This window comes from Lathamus discolor, chromosome 11 (assembly GCF_037157495.1).
Source record: "Lathamus discolor isolate bLatDis1 chromosome 11, bLatDis1.hap1, whole genome shotgun sequence".
Lineage (NCBI taxonomy): Eukaryota > Metazoa > Chordata > Aves > Psittaciformes > Psittacidae > Lathamus > Lathamus discolor.
This window is the reverse complement of record NC_088894.1, coordinates 8,717,106-8,742,645: the sequence shown is the minus strand read 5'-3', so window position 1 is coordinate 8,742,645 and position 25,540 is coordinate 8,717,106. Positions and strand designations below refer to the sequence as shown.

Below are 25,540 nucleotides of genomic sequence, written 5' to 3'. Positions count from 1 at the left end.
AAAGCTTAAGAGTACAATGAAGTGAAAGAGAAGATCACCATGGAAGTTGTCAAATACCCTAGATGTAACCAGGACTGTGAAGATTTGAGAGGTCCCTTTGCATGCACTGCTGCATAGACAATGAACCATGCAATTGCTGAAATAGGGAAGCAACAGAGATGCAGGGAACTAGGAGGAGATAGTTTTAGATAAGCAGGCACCAAGAGAGTTTGCAATAAAACACCTAGTGCTGTCCTGCATGGGTCAGAAGATGACAGTGGTAGCCTTGCTTATGATGAACAGAAATATGGTGGGTGCTCTGAGGTGTTGCAGGCGAAAGGAAGAAATTCCCTGCTCAGGCAATTTATATTTCCACTTCCCTATCTGCATTCACTCTTACTTTCTAGCTGAGGGTAACTTTGGTGGTAGCTAACACACTTCATTGATGGCTTTCCCTTGAACTGGCACTTGAAGTTCCAGGACAGAGGCAGCTGTCTGGCACAAATGCTTCCAATAACCAATGCTTCCAAAAACCAATAACCAAATGCTTCCAATAACCAATAATATATGAAAATATATTTCATATATGAAAATATATTCCCTGCTGTCAAGGAAAAAACACGTCTGAAGCTGGTTATGCTTCAGAAAATGAAGAAAACTTAATTCAACTCCATCAGGTGTCAGTGCTTCCATGGATTTCCCATGATGTTAAAGCATGTTGGAGATGGGTATAAGGAACCATCACTCTGCCTCTGCTTGAGCAGTACTGGAAATGATTGTGGCCTCTGTCTCTTTATTGTGTGTTATTCATAATGTCTGAAAAAGACTGAATGTGATTAACCAAGTGAAGGAATTTATGAAATTAGTAAATGGAAAATTCATGCATGTGTAATAAATTAAATCATATTGCCAACAACCAAAATGTATTTCCTGCAAGTTCAAGGATAATCTAACATTCCTATAAAAGACAACAAAAACATGTCAGAAAAAGACTGCTCTCTGCCACAACCACAATTATCTGTCTTACAAAAGTGTGATTTAAAAGCTCTTGACTAGAAAATGAATTCCTCTCCTATGTATAATGCCACTCTCTTTAAACAGGAGGTGTTCCAGGAGAAACAGGGTGTAGAAAATAAAATCAGGGAGTATTTCAATAAAACAAAATCATGGTGAGGATACACGGATCCAGATCATAGATCCACAGTGCACAGAACGAATATAAAAGGCACGGTACCTGCTTCAGGGGTCTTACAACTGACACACGTGCTGAATTGGAAAAGGGTGCAGCACTGGAGCATGAACAGTTAAGGGAAAATTACACCATCATGAAAACCCCAGCTAAAAATTAGGTAGCATTTATGTTAGACATTGTCTTGTTCTGTGGCCTGAGGTGGAACTAAAGTGCTACCTTTAGGTCAGGTTTACATTGCGCCCTTATTTGTATTTATTTCATAACAAGGACGGGCATTTCCCCAAAGGTCCAGATACGTCTGATACAAGTTTCAAGAATGAAAATGAAGTTAAATTCGGTTACTTCTGTGACAGTCAGCCAGTAAACTCCCCTCCCTCGATATGTGTAAGTACTAAACATTTTGCACCCTCAAAGCTTTCAATATTAAGCTGATAAAGACAAAATATAACACAACTGTTCCCCTTATTTGTTAGCGGGTTTGCAATTATTTGTGGGTCTCCAAGGATGTAGTCTGATAGATGATGTTTCAGGGAAACAAAATACAAGTTTTGTTGCTCTCAGCACCTTTTTGCATAATAAGGAGACTGGGCAGAGGGAGCATTATGCTCAAATACAAGTGCACAAGGTTTGCCTCTAGGCTGCTCTGCAGGAAACCTAAGCCCGTAACAATTACAGTGTCTGTTACTGGAAAAATGAGAGAGAGTGATTAGAACGATGCTCTTAAAATCACCGGCTCTTCGTAATATACACTTTCTAATTTAGTTTGGCAAAAGTGACTTGTAACAGTGTGAGTACATATTAAAGAAACAGCAATTAGGCGACTAAACAGCCATGATGACAGCTTTTTAGTAAATGCTTTAGCTTTTAATTTTGAAACGGGCAGGTCCCACTGAGAGCAATATTCTAGAACTGTAATTTTGCAGAATGTGACAACGTGTTCTTGGCAATTAATTAAAAATTTCTCTCCTTTTTTTTTTTTTTTCCTGAGGAGACACAGGGTGATGGTCGCCTGTTTGCGGAGCTCTCCATGTGATTAACACCACTGTCTCCAAAACAGTTTGCAACGTGTCAAGAACAAATTGAAGGTTCTGTTTGGCTTTTGTCTACTGTCACTTTGCAGAATAGGAACTGAAGTATCCTCCAGCTGCCATGGCAAGAGGCCCTGGGCTGGGCTTAACTGCACAGTACTGCTGAAGTCCCTGGCAAGCTCCCTCTGACTATGCTGGCCTGTGCTCTTCAAAGCTATGACACTTCTTTCTTATTTTCCCCAGGTAGCTTGACGGCATCAAAATACCCCAACCCACCCCCCCAAAAAAAAATAACACTTTCTGGGGGCAAAATCCTAACTGAATGTGGGTCTGGTGAGCTTGGCAGGGCACCAGAAGGAAGGAACAACAGAATCTGCTCTCGGCTCCATCCTACTCTTGGCATGTCCTTGGGCACATCCCTTAGTATCTCCCCTTATTAATTTTATCCTGCTACCAACTTTCACAACACAGTGTGCAAAATGCATTATTACAGTACTTGGGTGTGCAGGTCACTGGTAATCAGGGGATTTTAAACTCACTTTGGGTTTCTATGAATGGTTTGTAGGGGAAACGTGAATTTCAGTTTCACTTCAGACTTAATTTTTAACTTCAAAAATCAACGAGCAGTTGCTATAAAAGGTTTCTACTCTTCCCCCCCCCCCCCCCTTTCCAAACTGTCAGTAAGGATTTTAACCATCTGTTTGACAGAAATCCATTAACACAATATCATCATATCAAAACAGCAACGCCAGAGGCATGGATACGCACCGGGTCATGGTGAATAAACTCTCCTGTCCTTGTACCACAGTTCTTGCAGCACTGAAGAGGCATATTCAGTGCTGCTGCCTTGTCATCAGGGAGATCCAAATGCAACTTGCTGGCCTAGAGAAACAGCATGAAACATGAGATGACCCTCCTTAAACTACAAAGCCTCCACTTCACAGAATAACAGGATTTCCAGAAAACAGTAATGACTTTTTTTCCCTCTGTTTGCGAGTACATTAGGAGCTTTTCCTGGCCTGAAGCCAGCATAGCACTTACGTAGATAAATTCAAGCATTTGAGTGGTTCCATTAAACCTGATGGGGATACTCAAAACTACATGAGTAGTTTGAGTCCATCCTGGATAAGGCCCACAGAGAGGAGTGGGCCACCATGACATTTTATTAGGCATATTTAGTAAGTACATGGAGTGTGGGAAGAAACATCTTAATATTCAGAAATCCCTCTAAAAGAGAGAGACCACTAAGTTAAAGAAGAAATGGGAAGGGGAAACTCAGCCAGATGCAGGGATAAATCCCAGTGTTCTGATATATGGACCAGGATGAAGCTAACAGAGAACAGAGAAATCCATTTTAGGAACACCCAGGAAGCTTATTTGCTAAAAGTAAGTATCAGTCAAACACGGCTTTTATCACTCAGGTCTATCATCATACCCTACTGATGGTAAATATATTTACCTCTAATGTTTTTTACTACTTAACTGAGCTAAAGTGCTCCTCCTGCTCTCACCTGGCTTCCTCAATAAATGTAATGGAGAAAATCTCATAATTGCTTTATTGAGCTAATCTACTAAGAGATTATTTCCCTTTCTGCTTTTAAAATTCAGGTATCCAGATGATCTGAATTGCTGGAAATGATAAAAAATGTAATTTCTCTATCATTTTTAAAAATTGCTCATAATCCCAATAAATAAACTGTAGAACTGCAAAAATAAGATTAAGACCTAGGAGACTAACCAATGTATTTCTATTTCCATTTCTATTTTTTTCCTATTTTTACCACGATGTTTGGAAATGATTTATTGCAATGTTAGAAATGAAAGTTCAGCTTTAAATATAAAAAAAAAGAACTAGTGCTGGAGTTTCCAGCAACACTGAAGTACATTTCATGTATGAAAAATGCCAGTTCATGCTGTAGCGTTTCTCCTTTGCTGTCCCATCTTCTCCAGTAGACTGATATGTATTCCTATGGCAAACTACCTAGGATCACTGGAATGAGCCATTCTACCACCAATGCAAATTATCCAACACAGTTATTAGACAGTATTTGGTAACATATATTACACGTAACAGAAGGAGAAATAAAACCTTTAAAACAAAAAATGAAACCTGGTAAAATGAGTAATAATAATGATATTGTCTGATTAAATGTGCAACAGTAAAAGAACCCCGAACTTAATGCAAACCTGCTTATAAATAGTATTAGTTATGTATTCATTCTCCTGTTTCAGATTTAAGTGTTAACTGGGAAGAAAAAGATCTCCATGTGGATGTAAGATTAAGCAGGTTTTTCCCTATATATGAAGAAAAGTAAGCAATGCAATCAACAAAATATAACTGATTCCTAGAAAACTCTCTACTATATTACAACTACAGACCAATAAAACTCACACGTGTGAAAACTTTTTCTACTTTAGAAGTAAACTGAAGCTGAGTTTGACTTTTTGTTTTTAATATCTCCTGTAGGCAATGCTGGGGAAGTGTTCTGATAACATACTGCAAAACTTGTTTAAATTTTCCCAATTTGATAAACACTTAAACACACAATTCAGAAGCATCAGTTAAATGTGGAAAAGGTAGCTGGCACTGCTTACCACCAAGAAAAGGAAAGGAAAGAAGGAGATAGGGTACTGCAGAAGCTTTCTTTCTTATGCCTCGATCTGTGAGTTGCATCAAGTAAAAATAAATTCATTCCAGAGCAAACACTCCCTTACTGCCACTGTATTAAATTTTCTTGGAATAACTGAGAAGCAGCCTTAGCCCATTAACTAAAACACAATACTTGACTTACTCTTTATTTAAATAGCAGATACTCATCAAAAGCCATGTATTGATCAGCAAATGCATGGATATCTGCTCTTTAAATGTTCTGCATCTTTTGTTCTGACTCTTGATGTCTCCCACCACTACTCAGAGAAGAATGAATGACTGAAGGACTAAAACTGGATCAGTTCATGAGGGCTGTCAACTGTGCTACATGGCTTTTATTGCCAACAGGAAAGGAACAAGAAACCCACTGAATTCTTAGGCATGATCTCATTAGAATAAATTGTTCTTGAAGTCTTTGTCCTTGATTTCTGCTGAATAGGTTTGTGATCAGTTTTCTCTCACTGATAGAAGCATTTATTCTAAAACCTCTCTTCAAGGTAAAACAAATCTGGTAGAAATCAGAACATTCTGAGCAATTGGAATTTGATGTTTCCTGTGATAAAACAATTGTTCACTGTGACAGTGCATTTCTAAGAGCAATTTAAAGAATCTAGCTAACTCTTTCATCATTAAGTGCAGTGGATTATGTGTAGCTGGTGCAAGACGTCCAGTTTCGGACAGTAGCTGAGTGGGAAAAATCACCTGCAATTTGTGGATCTGGAATCACACATGTGAGTTTGGAATTCAAGATTAGGTTCTCGCAGGATAGAGTGAAGAAAAATGTCCTGTTGATCCTTGATTTGTCCCAGGTACAAATTTATGGAGCTCGAGAATCACTGACAGCTCTGGCAACAGCTGGTTGGCATGTATCTGCTCTCAGCTACAGCACAAGTGGTATGTGCTGCTGGCCTCTGAGCACGGCTTTGTATGAGCCAGGTTGGCAATTATTCTACTTGGGTCAAAACTTACAGGTGAAAAAGGCTTTAAGTAAGAGGTTAAGCCAGCCATTTGAAGCAGGGAGTTTGAGCAAATGCTTATTCCTTTATGTTGCAACAATTCAGGGATGCTTACCCATCTGGTGCTGCTTTTTATCAGGGAAAACCATTGCAAACAGCTGAGGGACACTGAATTCTCAACATCCTGCAGCTCTTTAAAATGTTAAAAATGTTTAAAATGTTCACCTTTAAAAAAGAAGGAACAAAACAATACCCCCCCCCCCAAAAAAAAAAAAACAAAAAAAAAAACCCACCAACAAAAAAACCCAGAAAACCATTTATTTTTCCCCTGAGAAAAGCTGGAAAAGAAGACTAGCAATACTTTTAATCCTACTGAATCAACTTTCAGTGTATGTATTACACATACAAGCTATGTTGGCAGAACAACATCCATATAGCAAAACCCAGTGGGGTAAACATCATTTCAATCGAGATACTGAAAAAGGCAAACACCTGTGAAAAACAAATAGCACACAGTCATATAATGAATTGTGGCATTTTTCTACAAGAAAGACCAGAGTGAGATTGCACTGGCATTTTTTGCTGGCATTTTCCAACTTTAGCAGAATTATTTTTGCACTCTTCATAATGTTATTCAAATGTAAGGTGCAATTTTGTAGTAATGCAAAAGGTATAGAAAATAAGTATTCCGGGGCAAAATAAAAAGCTCAGCACATAGGAATGACACCCATATAATTCATCATTACTTTTGCAACTGCTTTAAAACTCTCAGAAACCTTGTTTTTTAGCTGTCTTCTACTGCAGTTTAGCATCATCTCAACAGCAAGCTCTCCATGGGCCAAAAGCTTTGTCAGGCTGAAAGGCTCATGCAGCCTCTCATTAACCTATTTTCATGGCTTCTTTGCCTCCTCATAGAAGTCTCATGGGAAAAAGCAGCTGCAAAAAGTATTTAAAATGTAGCAGAGACCTGTGAGACCCAAACTGTTGATGCAGAATACGTGAAAAGAGCACAACTTTTTACTCAGAAAATTAAATTAAAAGTGAAGCAAGGATCTTCTGGAGGCTTTTACATCTGGCACCTCCCTCGAAGGTCCAGTGATGCCACTCTCATCCATGCTTTCCTGGATGTATGGTCTCACTGTGGCCACTACCTAGAGTAAGAGAAGATGGAACAGAGCACCACACAGCTCCAAGCTGTTGGTATCTTGTTGGAGGGATTTTCCTGATGGCTTTACTTGGCCTACCACATTCCAAGATCTAAAGAAATCTACAGCTGTATGTATTTTAGTATCGTTAGGATGGAGATTAATTTTACTTTGGACCTCCACTGTCACTTGGCAGAAAACTTGTGCCTAGAAGAAAACCAGTAAACATGGTTTCAGATGTACTTCTGCTGACATGGGTGGAAGAAGCAGCATTGCTTACTTTTTTCTGAGGGCAAAAAATGCCTGCAAAACTTCCAAGGTACTTGAAGAGCTATACAAAATATTAAGAAATTCAGGGAAGCTCAGTCTATTTGTCCCTTTATGTACTGTAAATCAAGCAGCGTTTATTGATAGGGAAGGGCCTGAAAACACAAGAACTGGAATATACCCTCTGCAATCCATGTTGCTCGAACTGTAATACTCATAGCATGCAGGCACAGAGATTACCACTATTCCTGAAAGAACTAGAGGTATAAATGGATAACCTGAATTTCAAATATTAAAAGAATACAAAAGGTGCAAATCACTGAGATTAAGAACATTAATTAGTAGCTGGTTGCTAGGGGGTAGGAAAATATATTCCAAAGGAACAGACAATTTTCCTGAGTGGAGCTGTTGCATATCTCTGTGCAATATTATCATTGGCCTCTACTGAATACAAGATCTTGAATTAAATGAGTGCCTGATGGGATGCAGGATTACTCATCATCATACCTGTGCATATGTTTGACCAAGGGATACTGGAAGCTGAAAGTCAGCCATTTAACAAGGAGCCCTTGCTGTGCATTCTAAATGCAGTGTAGTTAATGCCATCTATTCATCCTGACTAAGCTTTCCTGACTTTGACTCTAAGCATCACTATCTGCTTCCAGACTATCTGCTGGAAAAACTAATCCAAGGGTGGATGCTTGCTTGTAAATAAATCTAGATGCCAGCCTAATACTGCCATGAGTCATAGAGAACACAGCTTCTTACAATATTTGTTATTTAAGAGACTACAAGGACTAAAAAAGATTGTAAGTTTTGTTGTGTTTGATATGAGAAAAATCACAAACAAATCCCGCTGAGCCTGTTTTGCAAACAAGCTGAATTTATGAGGATGAAAGGCAAGTCAGAAAAAGGTCATGCCTATTAATTTCAATCCTTGTGCAAAACCAGCATATTCTATACATGCCTAGTAAGATTTGTGGCACTTGGGTAAATACATTTGTATCCCTTTAATGCTATTAATAGTATCTATGCGCTGCAATGCTAAGAATATTTCAAGTGGTGTCTTTTGCAATTCTCATGTACTTCAGTTAAATGCAAGCATGACACTCTAAGCCTATAATTTACTATTTCCATCACATTAGCATCTTCTCACTTGGTGAAATCTTTTATACTTTGAAAGCTCTGTTGATAGGATTGAACAGTTTTGTGCTTTCTAGTATGATTTTTTATCTTGACATCATAATAGTCTGGCAATGTCTTGTGATGTTTGGCAGTGCACAATGAGAACTGAATGGGCAAGAATTGAGAAGAGTGGGACTTCCCCATCCCATTAGCACTGCTCTTTGTGGCTCATACCCTCAGCCACACGATGGAAAGGTGCTCTTCTCATCCCACTGACATCCATCTTCACATCATGTCTATATTCAGCCCCACAATGAAAAACATTTCCTTTTTGTACAGAAGAAAAAAGTCTTCTTTCATCTTAGAATAAAATCAAGTCCCTTGTAAGCTTCTCTGTGAACGCAAAAAGAAGAGAAAGCCCAGCACAGGAAGTCTACTATCAGCATACTCATCTAAAAAGCATGGAAACCAGGGTTCAACTTTCATGGCAGTCACAGAGAAAGGAGAGTGTCTGTCCACCAAATGCAGAATATTTTCCCTCTGCATTTCCTCACTGGTTTTGGCAAGAAATTGACCCTGGATCTAAGATAATTTGTTAGACAGTGATAAAGAGAATTTCATGCTTGTGGCAGTGAGGAAGCTGTGGAAGAAGGAAGAGACAAGCATGGGGACTCCTGAACCTATAAGGTAACAGAGTTTGCCACATAACTTCAGGGCTTCTTGCCATGTTGTGATTAGTGAAGGCACCACAGCAGGGTCCTGCTGGGCAATGGAATAAAGAATGCGGGGATGTGAGAGGCATAAATAATTTATAAGGGCTGTGTAGTAGCTCTGTGCCACGAGAAGCTCTTTGACTTCTATTGAATATAGCAAGGCATAGTTTTGTCATCTCACTTTCACTGACAAGTTCATTGCTGATGAGGTGAGTGTCTGACTGCTCAGCAGAAAAGCAAGAGTTTCTATTACAGGATGGAAGACACTGGATACAGTCATGTTGGGAAGGAATTCAAAGCTAAAATTAAAGGTAATTAAGAATGGTTGTACGACACTAATCTTTTAAGTAGACACGGGTGAGTCAATTTTCATTAGTTTTATTTAAGCTGTGTGTTAAATGTTGACGTCTACTTTGCCTGTATCAGTATTCACTAGTGAAGACAATATTAGTAAATGAAGGTGAAATAACAGCTTATACAGTTGCTGATGGACTGTATATCAGTGCTGTAGACAACATACACAATGTAATGGATGTTTTGTGGCTTGGGAACTTAATTGTTAGCATGGGAGGGAGGAGCTGAACGAAGCATTGAAATGAAAATTTGAACACTAATTGCAAAACTCCCCGACATAATAGTATCAACAACAATCTTCTGATCTTAGTTCACTGAACACCAAGAACACATTCATCAATTAGGAATCTGATCCTACTAGTGGTACAATCAAAGAGCAATTTTACTTGTGTGAGTACATTCACTAATTTCAAAGTCATATCCTTCTGTGCTTGCAGAACTGAGTATCAGATGCAATATACAAATCTGGGTATAATACCCTAGTCCAATAAAAGCATTCCCTACCAGTGTCCTGAAAACAGCCTCTCTAGATCAAAACCAGCTTAGTTCTGTTGAAGAAAAATCTGTACACATTTGGATCCAGAACTTTCGATTTTAGTATCTCATCTCATATTGAACTATCCAGAATGAACTTGCAACTATTTACAGGTCCAGGTCTGGAGGCAGGAATAGGAATTTGTAAGATTGTGACTGGTTTGAGTCTAAATTATAAATCTAAAGGGATTATGAATTAATCATTAATACGTCTGGGTTTTTTTGTCTTTAGCAGTTGGTACAGGTGGAAGGGCCTGTCCCATGAGTGAATCAATCAGCTTTCCCAGAGATGACTTACCTTTGACAATCACACAACCACATAAGCTGCAACCATATTAATTCATGCTGCATAGACCTACTCAGTGGTGCACATATTTACACATATTTTTAAGTTCTTCTGAAGGAAATGCAAATACAGACAGGAAAGTATAATCTAATAGCTCATTTACAAATGAATAACTCTGTTGCCTCTGTCTCATCACGACACAAGTGCCCTAAACATGGCTGTTGAGATTGATGCTGATTAGGAGCTACAGAAGGGGTCAGATTTGTAAGAGGAAAAGTTCTCTCATTGAAGATACTATACATGTTGCTACTAGTACAGATGCTTTGATTTGTGCCTGTGGTTCGTTTTCTAGTGATACATTTTGTGACTGCAAGTTGTTCTCGAAGAGATCATGTCAGATCTGAGGCAGAACTGAAAATGTATCCTCAGTTACACTGTCATGCCCTCTGTGATGTGCACCTTCCTAACAGCATTCCTCAGGTTTCATTAGCAATAGTGTTTGACACTGTTGTGAATACATAAATTCTAGAGCCACGGCTGTAAACAGTATTAGATACGAAATGCAGGTACTTTTTCCAACTCCAGCCTTTGTGCAAGGATTAGTTCCCAGGAAGCATACCTCCATCCTTGGTTCTGTTAGACTGGCTACCTCACTGCTAGCAAAGTGCACAGGAGAGGAACAGGACATGTATTATTGTGGCATACAGATTTTGGCTGCTGGAGTCAGGTCTGATGCAGGTCTTGAGGGTCATGGTACCTGCCAGCATGGGAGTTTTAGTTAAGGCCTCTGTGCCTTGCTTTACCCAAATGAAGAATTAGCATTTGCATTCAGATGGTCTTTTTGATTAAATCAATGAACCTGTAAGACAGGATTTATCATGACCACTCTCCTATAATAGAATTAATTCAATAGGTTGTGCTTCACTGAAAAATAACTTTTCAAGGGGAAAAAGGCCATTTTAATTACATCCATTTCAAGTTTTCTGTGGGGTATTTTATATCTCTTGGTCTCACTGCTATGCTGGGTTTCTCCCTTCCCCACTCCCCCTCCCCCCTCCCCAATTTGTTGTTTTCTATAATTACTACTGTCACTTTTGCTTCAGTAATGTGGAGGAACAGGGAAGAGCAAAGTAGATTAAGAAAACTAAACCAGGGAATCCGATACACCTAAAGACCTGAAATTGTTCAATTAAATTGCTTTGGCTTCTTAAATACGGTTATTTTATAATACATATTAGTCTGTTCAACTAAGCTGTGACCAAGCCAAAGAAAACTTTACCTTGCTTTTGTAAAGACATGAGGGGTATTTTTTTTAATCATTGTAATGTAAATGTATATATACACTCTCCTTGTAACTTCCAAAAAACTTCTTACTCCAAATTTGTACCCCAACGAATTTGACAGAGCTATCCTAAACTAGTAAATTCACTGGAATTTTGTCAAAGTAGGTAGTGGAAAGATACCAAGTTAATAGAGGCAGCACTGAGATGCTGTTCACTGCAGGATGTATGTGCTTAAGACAGCAGAAGACCTGCTGAAGAGGATGGCCTTGAGGGGCAACTGCAGGAAAGTAGACCTCAGTGCTATCGCTCCTGCATTTGCCTGGCAGATTGAGCATATCATCTCCATGGGGCTGTCACCTTGGATGGATGAATAATCTCATCCTGAACTATCTATCAACAGGATGATTAAGATACAGGGAACCAGTACTCTTTGAAAGTGTTTTAAGAGCGAAAGGAAGGGAGCTAGAGAGCATAGAGGCACAGTGTTCCCTGGAGATGCTCTGCCTGGCATTCCTGCCTGTTTGCAGTACAAGCTGTGAACAGGCCCAAATAAAGAAAGATTGGGGAAAAGTTATCAAATTATTTAACAACTTGATATTCTTTTCAAAAGAGAATTAGAAGCTCAACTGTCACAGACTTCCAGTGAGGTTTACATCCCCACTCACCTATTTTTAACTTTGAGAAGCACCTGCACTCAATAATTTTCAATGTAATTTAGGCTTTTAAATCACTACAGCATTTAAAAAAAGGTCTAATTTAATTTTTCTCTGCTCACCTCACCCCCTCCCACCTCTAGCCAAAAATACAGGTATGAAAATTCCTAACAAGTTTTCCAGTCAGCTAGGAATATCCAAACTAACAGTGATCCACTCAGCACCTCTAATTTACTATTTCATTAGAAAAGATGGCAATTTGATACACAATAATCCAGAGAATAGCTTGCTCAAAACTCCTTGAGAAAACCTATGAGAGATGGTTCTGTCAGGTAAATTAAATACCAGGAAGTAAGGGGGTGTTATTTTACCTACTGCAAATCAATCATAGGTGCTGTTTAAAAGGTCATTTGTATGTAAGTGGAAATTTTTTAATGTCCCTGTTTAAAGGCACTAACTGTTATATGCAGAGGCATAAATCCATGGAACTCTTGAATACTAGAAAAATGCTCAGAGGCTTGTCTGTAAGAACCAATTACCTGCTGATTCACGAAATTTCATGAATTATTACAGAAAAATCAAAGATTGATGGGATCTACTCTCACCCATTTGAATTGGCAATAAAAGGATACAGTTTCCCTTTCCAGGAATACTTCAGAACTTGAATTTTTAAAGTGATTTTGTTCTGAAGTGAGATATGCCTGGAAGAACATGGCTTATGCACTGTAATATGGTTTAATTGCAATAATAGATCAAATGTTATTTACCATTAATAAAATGAATCCTTTTTCAGGAAGAAAAGAACAACATTGTACATTATCAGGGTTCATATGCTTAATGAAAAGCAATAGAGATGGCTACTCCACTGTTTTTTAATTGTGCAATAAAAGATTAATTAGTGTGTAGCACAAACTTTGTCCGCAACAGTGATGAGAGAAGGCCACTGGCAGACTTATAGCCTGGACACTGAATATCCACCACCATGCATTTCTTAAAACATATCTTTGTCTTATGGAATGTCCTGAACTTACGATCAGTATCTTGTTGGCCTGATGAGAGTAACGAGTGATGTCAGTGAGTTCCTTCAAGGTCAGATGAGGACAAGTCATATAAACCTATGAATTTCCATCTGTAGCTGAATAAGTGTTGTACATACTACTTTTAGAGCAATTGAGAGCTGGCTTAGGAGCACAGAAGTGCTGTTTCTAAACTCAAAACGGTATTTTCCTTGTATTATAAACTGTAGCATTAAGTAATTTTGTGTCTGAGAATGGAGCAGATTGGCTCTCTAGTAGCAATAATAGTTTTAGATGGGTCTGAGACAAAGATGATGATTTCAGTCAGTGCTTACCTATGTTACCAAAAAAGAGTTCCTTTATATCTCTCCTGCTGAAGGTCCTGTCTCAGCTCTGCATCGATTCACAGTCCACAGGTGAGGAGGGAAAAATTTAACACGTGGATTGTGTACCTGCCTGAGCCTTAGAGAAAACTTAGGGACTACTGCAGCACGAGGTAATTATGATAATCACAGCCTGTGATTTCCCAAGATTTCGTTAGGTCTGCCCAAGATTCACAACGTTTTGCAAAATCTTGAAAGAAAATATGCAAGTATTGCAAGACAGTTTAATAAAGTATAAGAAACAGTGATTCAAGATCATAGAATTATCGAGTAGTTAGGGTTGGAAAGGACCTTAGGATCATCCAGTTCCAACCCCCCTGCCATGGGCAGGGACACCTCACACTAAACCATCTCACCCAAGATGCCTATAGGAAAGACCATACCATTTCAGACAGCTAGCTAGCTAGCTAATCTGCCTTTTTCCTTGAAGGTAAAAGACCCCATACATTCATCTCCCTGTTAAAACCATTACTAAAGCTTGAAACTATTACTAAAACTTCTGGTAACTTACTTAAAAGAAGATGGCTCACAGTCTTTGCAGTAACTGCCATTACTCATTAATGTCTACATGCTATACCGAGGGCTTTGCTACTTTTCTTCCTATAGAACTCATTTAAAAACCTTAAATAGTTTTCTGAGATCAGCTAAATGTCCTTTCTACAGCAACTGCTTTTCCTTATTAAAATTCACGCCCACCTTGTTTTGTGTCTGAATCAGATCCCACCTTTTCATTCCTCACTGTGATCTAGATTTTCCATTCCATAGTTTTGCTTTTAGTTTTTGTAGAACACCTTCCTTCAGCAGCATCCTGGTTTTCCTTTTGATTCATTTCCTTGCTCTTTCTTGCAGATAACTTTTTCTCTCTTTTTTAAAAAACCTTATCAACTAAACCTCTTTCTCTTTTGAAGGGCCAGAGACATTGCCTAGCTCTATGTGTGTGGAATTCTGGCTGACATTAATGAGAATCCCATTGCAGGTCTCAGAGTCAGAGATACTCCCAAGGGTCAAAACCCTTAGTCACTTGTCAAATGCAGAGCTTAAATTGCAGACTTAGTGAAGGAGAAACAAACAGTAGAGAATTAACTTGGTTAAAATTATAAGACAAAATAAACCATACCCTTATGCCAACATATTTATCGAGAAAAAGAAAGCATGAATAAAGGCAAAATCAGCAGTCATGAACTCGCAACAGCTCCCTTGTCATGAGGGCAAAAGTTGTATTCTCTCTTTTCCTAATATATAGTAAAAATTTTGATAGACTAGCAAACTTGTACTTAAACCTCAGTGATCTTTAAATTGAATTTAGCATTGAAAATTTCAACTACCCAGGATGAAGTGAGCCTTTGACAGGGCACTTGAATAGTAAAAAAATGACAGAAGTAGCCAGTCTAAGATATGACATGTTTCTGAGAAGCAACCCTTGAAGCCATTTTCAGTCCAGTAAGGAAGATTTCCTTTCCTGGTTCACCTCTGGCTCTATTGTTCAGGCTTTTGGAGGTCCATATGGGGTTCAACTAGGACAGTGGAAAAAGTCCGGAGGAGGAGTATGGCAAGAAGTACCTGGAGGGCACAGCAAGGATCCCACAGCAGGAGATGCAGGGTTTTATTTAAATCCCTTGATCCTAGTCTATGAAGAGGCCAAATTGGAAAGTTGCAAAGTCATTGATTAGGTAAAGAATCAGATGTTTATTTTTGCCATCCAGTTAACAAAAGCAGCAGGTGATACATCAGGAACCTCACAACAATCTTTCCTTATTAAAGAATGGTTTGGCAGAAGAAAATAAATCAAGAGGTTCTCCATAATCCAAGCATCACATCTCACAAAGCTGTCCTTTACAAAACATTCTGCATCTTAGTGTTTATATAAAGAAGAACCAAACTTTCTCCTCTTGTTGTTCTCTATTAATAGCATGCAAAGTAATCAAAATACACAAAGACATGCTGTCTTCTTAGTGCCTTAAAAGCACCATTTAGTGCATACATTTCTATCTTCTTACTTCACTGAATACCAGGACAAAGAGTCTCTGTTGTGTCTGAATTCAGAAATAGTATCAAGCTTCTTTTTCATAGAATTATAGTATTTTTGACTGTTAGCATTATTGTCAGCATAAAACCTTATAATAAAGGCTGCTTAACCACCTATTTCAACAGATACAAAGATACTGTAAATCAGACGACAAGATGCAAGATTGAAACTTGAGATTGAAACTCATTCAACACTTGATCCTACCATTTCTTGTGCTTGGCAGGGCATATATTCTATCTGTTCCTCTCCAGTAGAAAATTGGAAAGATCTTGAACAATGTGAAGCCATTTAGTTTGATCTGAACAGTTTAGAAACATAGTGGGGCCAGAGTGACTGAACTCCGACCATGAAACAAGAAAGCACTGATACACTTTCAGTTAATGGAAAAACTGGAATGAGTGGCTGATAGGTATGTTCTTTATTGAAATGTTCTTTGGATTTTGTTATAGGCATGTGTTAAGAAATGCCTTTCAAATCTCATCAACATTATTATAAGTCCATTTTTATTTTGTTCCACTTGTATGTCTCTAATTACTTCACACAGATGCTTTAAACAGATGAGTACAGAAACCAAACATGAATGGGAGGCTACCTGCTTCACAGGGATTTTCTGCTTTATTCCAATTTGCTGCTGTAGCCTTTCTCTTTGCTTTCTAAGCAATGACACTGTGTACTGGGAGGAAGAAAGTGAGCTTTTTTTTTGGCATTCAGCATTATGAACAACTCACATTCAGATTTCTTTGAATTAAATCTTTTTCTCTTCTTTTTTTCCCTTTTAAATGCAAGCTGCTTCCTTCCTAAGAGCTACATAGAGAGGAAAATATGAAATTAGATTTTAGTCCTTTTTTACTTTTCATTCCTACCTACAGGTAAAAAAGTAACATGAAATGCAACGTTTCAGAAACAGCACCAAAAGGACTGATGGACGATCTTTTAATTTTCTAATCCTTTATTCTTTGTATGCTGAAATTTCTCCATATATGTAATTTTCTTCTGTCTTGGACACAAGAATCATCAGTCAACCATTTGACTTCAGTAAGTTATGCTGATCCTAAACTAATCAAATTCTGTTTGTACCAAAGGAAAAAAACATCCTTTGCTTATTTCAATGGAAGGATTCATGTCACCTTTCCCAAAAAGAACTGGTAGCCATGCTTAGTGGGAAATGTTAATTTAGTCTGTGTTATGGTAGGGACAGAAGAACTGACAGCATTAATGGACACAGCAAAGATAAGGAAATTAGAGTCTTGTAGTGAAACACCTCTATGCAGTTTGCAGCACTGAAAGCAAAAGTGAACAGTATGGTGTGTATACATGTTCTGAATTTCAAAGACTGAGGAAGGGCCGAGAACAGAACAAGTTTCTCTGTGTTCCATGAAACCTTCCTGGAAAGAATCGGTGTAGCAGAAAAGATGGCAGAAAACTTATAATCATGTGCTGCCATTTGGGTAAAGAAATCTTTCCACTGCATCTAAAGCCAATGCTGGCAAAAAGACTGAGGCCTTAATGGAAACTGAGAGTATTAAGCATTTCTGTTCAAAGGAAACATTGCTCCTGCTGAGGATATCTTACTTCCTCCACTTAAAGATTGAGTTGAAGTCCGAGCTCTTCACAGTCTAATAGAAGTTTCAGCCACCTTCAAGCTAGAGAAGACACAATTACTGGGAGCATAAGATCACAACCAATTATAGTTTGATCATTGGTGCTGCAACTGTGATGGGAAATTTTGCCCAAATATACAGTCACAGAGTAAAAGAGTTTTGAAACCATTCAATTCTGTCTGAAATAGAGGTGCAAGTTTATAGAGGCACTGGAAAGCTGGAGAAGGTGATAGGAAAATGAGCTAGCTAGGAAGTTTCTTTGGAGCTCTGCAGTTTATTATTTACATGATTTTATTCTTGTGCATACCCAGCAAAATATAAGATTGACCCAAAATGAAATAAGTCTCCGCTGCAAATTCAGTGTAAACTTTATTTCTGAAAGATGCAGCTTTTACCTGTGAAGAATTTTAGCCCTGTTTAATATGAGCTCCATTATTACTAGACCTCTCCCAGAGACTGAATAGCTCCTTCAAAAGGGGGGAACAGGCAATTTTGTTGATGTTTAGAGTAAATTTCAACTTCGTAGAGATGCTCAAGTATCCTTGAGGAGGAATGAAGACTTTTTATACCTCTTTACCCAACAACCAAAGCCCGCTAATGGCAAAATCAGTTTTGACATACTTGTCTGTTTTAACTTTTCTGAGACTAAGCAATGCAGAGTGTATCTAAAGTGATGTTTATTCTCAGCACACATGGACTGATACACAAGAGATAGCGCTAAGTTACCTGTGACATTTTCCACTGACATTCCAAAACTAGAAGTTCTGACAGACAAGCTGAGATTCTCACTGGTATCTTTAGGAACTGCCTCAGACTGACTGCTCCCCTCTTCTGCAAGACATTTCAGTTGCATAGCAGTTTATCAGTGCAATGGTCATGCCTACAAGCATGCTACCTTCTGATTCACTTTATGCCTAATTACATCTGCTGACCACATGAATTTGAAAAAGTAGCTCAATAAATGACCATATTTTGGTATTAGAACTCTCTTACTAATATTTTACTAAGAAAAAAAAAAAAAAAAAAGCTGAATTTTTCATCTCGTTTAAAAAGTGGCCAAAGATGCACATTGGTTTGGGGACTCACCACTCAAAAGAAACAACTTCTGTATTTTACCTTCTGTCAGTCAGGCAGTAGATCTCATGGAACTTCAATGATTTCTCACAAGGCCAAAAGCTGAAGATTCTGTGTATTTAAAGGAATTCTATATTACTACATTTACAAAAATAAAAATCAGGAGAACAATGATTTTTCCTGGAAAGCAGTTAAAGAGTGAGTTACACCATCTGTATGATTCTAGACAGAAAACCCAGCAATTAAACATTAAAAATATATTTCAGGGACTCAATCCAAACAAGGTTATAAGCACATATTAAACGTTAGACATTTAAGTATTCATCTTAAATCAAAAAGGTGTGATACAGGAAGAGATTGTGGGCTCACTGTTACTTGGAAATAAAGTAGGATTCTTCCTAAAGTGCATAATCTATCTTCTGGAGAAAATCCTGCAGCTTGTTTACAAAGGACCACAGAAAATGTTTGGAAGTATGTAGTTATGCTGATCAGTTAGAGCTGCAACACCAAACAAAGGGCATGTCAGACTCTGAGTGTTTAGCAAAGTAGGTACCAGACCTATAGGGAAATATGAGAATACCCCAGCAGAAAAAGAAAGGAAGGAAAACCCCTGAGAGCTGAAATTCTCCAGAAATGTGGAAGCTACAGAAGGCTTAAATAATGGAGCTTTTGAATCAGCAAGGAGTGGTGCCAGCAAAAAAGAAAGAAAAAGAGACAGAGGGTTTTCTTTCTTCTTTTCCCTGACAACAGTACTGATGTTTTTAAATAGTTTTAAGTTGGGCAAAAGCTAGCCATGAACTGTAGTGTGGAAATATGAGGGATACTGATTGAAAATGAAATATAAGGGATATAAGGAAGGTAAACCACAGAAAAACTTGTATAAAAGCAAAGTATTTTTGCCATCCCAAAAGGTGATCTATCATAAACACGTCTGCCAACAACTTTCCTACCCTTCCTTCCCCTCTCTTCCCAATAAAGGAGTTACTTTTTCAGTTCCAAATGAATGGGTTGCATTTTATGCCAGTTTATGCCTTGAATTCGAACATCTCAGAAATCTGGACGAGCATTCTTCCATCACTTGGTAAAACTCAAGTGCATTCATCAATGTAATCAAACAAATATATTAGAAAGTCAAGAACAAAGCCTGCCTTGTCCCTGAGTGTGACTGCATGAGCTAGTATCATGGATGAGACTCAAGTAAGCAGGTCTGTGAGAGATGGAACAGTGTGTTTATTTCCAATAATTAGAGATAAGTCCAATCAGATATAAGTCTGGAGGACTCCATATCTGGAATATAAAGCCTGGTGGAAATCAACATCCAAGTAGTAACATATTTCTTGGAATTTGGGTTGTCGCCTGTTGACATGTTGTATTGCAGGAAATGAAACCCAGAAAAGCCCCTAGTATTAGTTACAGGTGCTCGAGACAGAACAAAGTTAGTCATGAGGCTGTGGCGCCATGGGTCTGCCTGCGCCTGCAGTTACATCAATTTTCATTGCAATCACTTTCCCCCAACAGTGAATTCAAATAATTAATTATGAGAAAACACCTTCTTAGAGAGTTTTTTTAATCTACCAGCTTGCTCCCTGGTGGAGCTCTAGAGTGACTGACTTGCAAGGCAGGTCATTGAGAAAAGCAAAACAATGCTTCTTGGTGCCTTTGAAGAAGCACTGATATTTCATTCAAGTTAGCACGGACTGAAGTGATAGAGAAATCGTAGAGGACTTCAGTGAATACTAAGTTGGAGAAGAAAGTGCCTAAAAATACTACAGCTTGACAAAAGAATACTTTTTCTTTAGTTAGAAAAATGTCCTTAAACTAGAACATATCTCAGCATGCAGCAAGGTGAAGATGTGCATTGCTGAATAGCTTGACCATACATTCACAGAACAAAAGAGTTACTGAGCTACATTACGTTATGCAACAGCGAGTGCTTCGTCGGGGCATGGCAGTATTGATTCAGGATGTCTGAGAATAAAGTCTGAGGAACCCAAAGAAATGATGGCTGGAAGATTCATTAAAACTATAAAGAAAACCTTCACATAGAGAAATAAAAAGGGAATGTTCAACTTCAGAGCAACGCGGGTATTAATCAGAACAGAGAACATCTGTTAAGTTACAGAAGCAACTTTCTTCTATCTTTGCATGCAGAAATTATTTGTCACCCCAGCATTATGTCTCTCTATAAGAAACTATGATGGGGAAAAATATAGATGATCTGGGTTTTTTTATGCAATAGAATAACTAGAAAAAGAATTCTGATCAATTCAGACCAACCATAATATTGGTCCATATGTAGCACACATCTTCTTAATGGAATAAAACGGAAAAAAACCCACCAGAATTGGATTTAACAAAATGGGTTTAGGTAATCTAACCGAAGTTATATGGTAATCTAAATGAAGTTACACGGCAATGTAGGCAGCCACCAATAACGGATAAAAAAAGTATAAATGATGAAATTACAGGAAACTTCCCAATGTATGTTAGCAGCCACAACAGGGTGTGTGATAAGCTACATTTTGTTATGCTTCATAAATGCAGTATGTCAACAGTTTTGCTCCAGATGATGTGTTGAATTTTGGAGAAACTCACAGTGTCTACTGAACTTTCAGGAAATGGCTTCAAATTAAATATTGAGCTCTGCTGAAATTTGCTGCTTCCAAATGTGAATTGCTCTTTTACTTTCTGATAATTAAATTTATCATTTTAACCCTGAATCCATATGACTAGGCAATTTTTTTCACGCACAAGCAGATGGTATTTTAGTTGCAAATAAATGTGGCTTCTCTTCAGGCCATTTTATTTGTAAATACAAAAAGAGGCAGAAGAAAATTGTTCACCAGAGTTTAGGCCATCTTTATCTTCAATTTGGACATGGTGAAAGTGGACAGAAGTTTATGTTTAAAAACCTGTTGATCTCTGGTGTTACACACCCACATGTGCCAGACAAGTCCCATACTGCAGTCCTTGAAAAGCCCCACTGTACTGTTAAATGCTGCTGGAAGCGGGTTCACTCCTCTTTCAAACCTCAAAGCTCTCATGGCCCTTGCTTGTGCCACTGCAGGAGCTGCAGCATCCTCCCAAGTCCTGCTGCATCCTCCCAGGTCCTGCAGTGGCACCTTATGATGCCTGATGTCCACAGCTGATTGGGATCTGCACAAAGCCTGATGCTCACAACTGTTTCTTTTGTAACCTAGATCAAGGGCACTTCTTAGCCTCCTGGCAAGAGCAGCTGGAGAAAGGAACCTGAATTTTCACATCTCCTTTTCAGCCTCTTAATTTCTCTCTGTTCCATTTCTCTGAACAGTTTATTTGCACTTTGACTGGCATTCATTAAAAGTATTCAACCCCTAAATAAAAATAATATGTAATATTGTTATGTATATGAATAGATATATTTTATATACATATGGGCAAATACACAACTATGAATGTAGATAAACTTTTCAGATGCCACTTTTAAAATTTTTCCGGTTTTTTGGAAAGAAAGATTGAGAAAACACAAATTTCATTTCACTTTTTGATGATTTTATCCCATTGGAGCTTTTTTCCTGCAATGTAGTTATTTTTTTTAGAACACAGGATAAGTAGCATTTATCTTCCACATCCCTACTGAAATACAAGCTACACAAAACCATCTATCTGCTTAGTGAAAGCAACAGTGTCACTGGTTTCTTTATTTTTTAAAACTCATTCCATCTCTCATTTTTAGTTTGTCTATGAAAGAAAGCTACCAAGGAGAAATACTGTGCTGTACTGTAGGAGAATTTTACACTGCACATTTACACAGATGTCATTTTTCATCAGTTAATTGGAGACAGTTATGTCTCAGTGTTAAGATGGGTTCATATTGATGGTAAAAATAATGACAGCATAACAGAAACGTATGACAAACTGCATTATGTTCCAATTAACAAGTCTTACTCTGCTGCTATTATGAGGGAAATGAGATGGATCCATATAGAAATGATCCACTTTGTTTTGGGGAAGTTGTTGTAAAGATGTCTTTTGCACCCTCTGAAGTAGTAACTTAGCCGTAGAAACACCTGTAATGAGGCCTCACTGGGACCACTTTCTTCATATCTTCTTATTATCCTACTTCAGAAAACCTCAGACATCCCAGGCTCTTTTTACCATTCAAGACCTAGTTAGTCTGTATGGGAGATGGAGAGCAGAGCATCTCCTGCAAGGACTTTTTGCCAGACACTCCTTCACTAGTGAAATCAGGATTTATAAGAGCGGCAGTCTCTGTCCATCTTAAATCTTGGGCTAAATAAATTGGGAAGGCAAAGCGTAGCTACCGATGGGTTGAGAAAGCACCGCTGATGCCCAGAGTGATAAACAGTCTGGTTCAGTGTGGGCAGTAATTTATAAAATCAACTGAGGAGAAAGTAAGACGTTTCTGTACAAAGGGAGCCATCAGTCTCTTCCTCCAAAAAATACCTATTTTGTGTGTGGGGTTTTTTTGTTCCAGCTTAAAGAGCCGATAAACATAGAATTGGAAGCAATGGAACAAATCTCAGCAAGGCAGCTGAGTGGGTGTTCAAGGTTATAAATGAAACTGAAAAGCTCAGATATGGTATTTATATCACGTCACTGAAGTGAATCACAAAATCACTGTCTGGACTTGATTGCTTTAGTAATCAACAATGTACTTCTCAAAATACCCAGACACATACACAAATCTGCTCTGAAAAATAACCACGATCAGAGTTGCATAGACTGATTTGAGCTGAAGGAGATCTAATCCATGAATTCCTTGATGATGCTCTGTTTCTTCTGGGAGAAAGCAGTTTCAAGCAGCATTGAAAACAGAACTAAACGGGTACAAGCAGTACAGCAAACAGACTTTTCCTCAAGCAATTTACAGTAAGCAACAGAGATAACAGGAATGTAGTGAACCAAGTTCTCATCCTTGCTCCCAATTAAATCAATAATTTCTACTTTTTTACCAAGAATGAAGCATCATGACCACTCTAGTTGTTGAATGATAAATAGAATATTGACTGAGGGACACTGAACAATGAATCTAACCAAGGCTATAAGGATAACTGGAAATAGGCTGTTTAAAGTAAGCAGAGAAGCATTTTATCATTTGGTTTCACAGCTGATTTCCATTTCCTTTGCTTGCTTTTATCGGTACTAGATATTGACAGGGAAAACTCCTGTATTTATGCTCACTGACTCTGCTTCCACTTTAGTCATCTGATCCCTCCTTCATCCTACAGTTAAAGGTCTCTTCTGTTTTCTTTACAGCTTTGTGATCTGGATGATAAAGTGTGCAATCACATAGAGATTCACTGGAACATCATGATGTAACATGGATCAAAAGAAGCTTTCCAAGAAAAATTTGGAAGAAAAGTCAAAATAATTTCTGTAACTATGCAGGGATTCTCCACGATTTCACTGCGAAGTGGCAGTGGCTTAAAAGCCAGGAAAGCAAGACAGGAAAAAAGGGAGAACAGAATGTACTTTGTAAGTACAAAAGTACAGAAAGGCCGTTTTTCTTCACTGAAACAACATAAAGTTTATATACTTCAGGGTTTTTTTGGGGTTTTTTGGTTTGTTCCCCCCCCCCCCCCCCCCCATATTCTGATGTAACTTTGCTGTTGTTTTTTTCTGGGAACTGTAAAGTTTGAGCTAACTTGGAATACAAGTTCAGATTATTCTGTGCTTAGAGGCTGCAGACAACACAGAAAGGTCCAGTATAAACTTGTCAATACGTTGTGTATGAAAAACACACACCTTAGTTTTTCTTTTTTTCTACTTCTATCTTTTGCTTCCTGCTTTCTACCTGATGCATATATAGGTATAAATATATATGTTAAAGGATACTTAATATCATTGCTTAAAAGAACCCTAATCACCAAACTGGAAAAACACGTGGTTGTTTCTTTTCCTTTTTGTAATGAAGGTAACCCCAGTGAGCAAGAACTCAGCACCTGAATGCTTTTAAGTTCATACTAAAAAAAAAAATAAAAAATAGAAAAATCAATTTGTGCCTTAGTATATCATGATAAAAAAATATATTGCACTATTATTCCTTTTTATTGTGTGCTGTCACTGTAAATGTGGTTGAAATTGCTCATGTGCTTATGTAGCCATCTGGCTTCTGTTCTTTGCTGTTAAGTTTGATTTTACCTCTATTGCCCACTGTATTCCTCCCCTGTTGTGATCCTCAGCCACTCTGTCCTAGGAGGAACAATGACAGAAAGTCTTTTAGAGGGCTAATAGAGTCCCAGCTTTCTCACTCTTGCTCCTGCAACTGGCTGTCCTCCTACTGTAGTGCCACCACCAGACTTTTCATTGCGGGACACGTACAACACACCCTAAAGGCAAGCTCCATACCTACTCATTCTTCCCCACTTGCTTGAGTGTATCAGAAATAGCCTGTATTCAGCAGCTGAGCTAGTGAACAGTGGGGTGGGAATGGCAGCACCTTACTCACCTGGTAAAGAAAAGGGGGAAAAGCAGCAAGTTGTCCCCATTTCAAGGCACCCCTTTGGAGAAAGCACCCTTGTTTCCATTTCCCAGAGGAATAATCTTACCCTCAGCAATGTATTTTAAACCCTGTTTACTGGAGTCTTGCAGCTGAGTAGCTCAAGCAGCACACTGGCAGGAGCGCTTGCTGGAGTCTTTTGTCTCTCCCCGCATGGCTGGAATTCATTATGGAGAGGCCATAAATTGGTGGAAATCTTCATGCTGAGATGCCTCAGAAACATCCCAGGCCATTCAGACCCTTCACTGCAACTCTCCACACCGAAAAGCTTTCACAGCACCGGTGGCACTGATGGACAGTTAACGTGTGAGGGCTGAGCAGCTGCAAGCAGGCACCTTATAATGGAAACTAGATTAATAGGCTCCGTGGGTCAGCTGTGAGGCCTGGATTAACTGGCTAATTATCAAGCTGACAGTGGGCTGTCTGTGCTGGGGACTGCCAGGGGAATGGGAGGCAGATTTCATCCAATGGGATAATAGTGTGTTCAGGTCCAGAGGGAAAACAGAGGCAAGTGAGAAGCAGCCTCTTGTGGCCCCCTCTGTTCTCCCCCTCCCATGCTGCTCCTTTGCCCCTGCCCATCAGAATGAGCTCTTTACAGCTATCTCATGCCTTTCTGTTTTATTAGAATATCACCTATTACTACTTCTATTAAGTAGAGCTTAATATGTGAGGCTTTATGGAAGATCTCCAGACTGTATTTAGTAGAAATTGGTTTTCAGAGAGGGATAGCAAACTTTTTGTGCAGTCACCTGGGAAGCAAAGGATCTGCCTGT

General features: G+C 38.6%; 1 long non-coding RNA gene across 2 annotated transcripts; it reads right to left on the bottom strand.

Annotated features, from left to right (window-relative positions):
- Positions 1–1,213: 1,213 nt before the first annotated feature.
- On the bottom strand, positions 1,214–25,006 carry LOC136020521 (uncharacterized). 2 transcript variants are annotated; one of them, XR_010615358.1, is made up of 4 exons: positions 24,817–25,006; positions 18,308–18,376; positions 2,964–3,081; positions 1,214–1,268 (listed from the first exon to the last, which is right to left on the bottom strand). It is a non-coding gene; the product is annotated as an uncharacterized LOC136020521 (long non-coding RNA). The 2 variants fall into 2 exon arrangements; XR_010615357.1 differs by lacking the exons at positions 1,214–1,268; positions 2,964–3,081; positions 24,817–25,006 and adding exons at positions 17,902–18,022; positions 24,410–24,446.
- Positions 25,007–25,540: the final 534 nt, after the last annotated feature.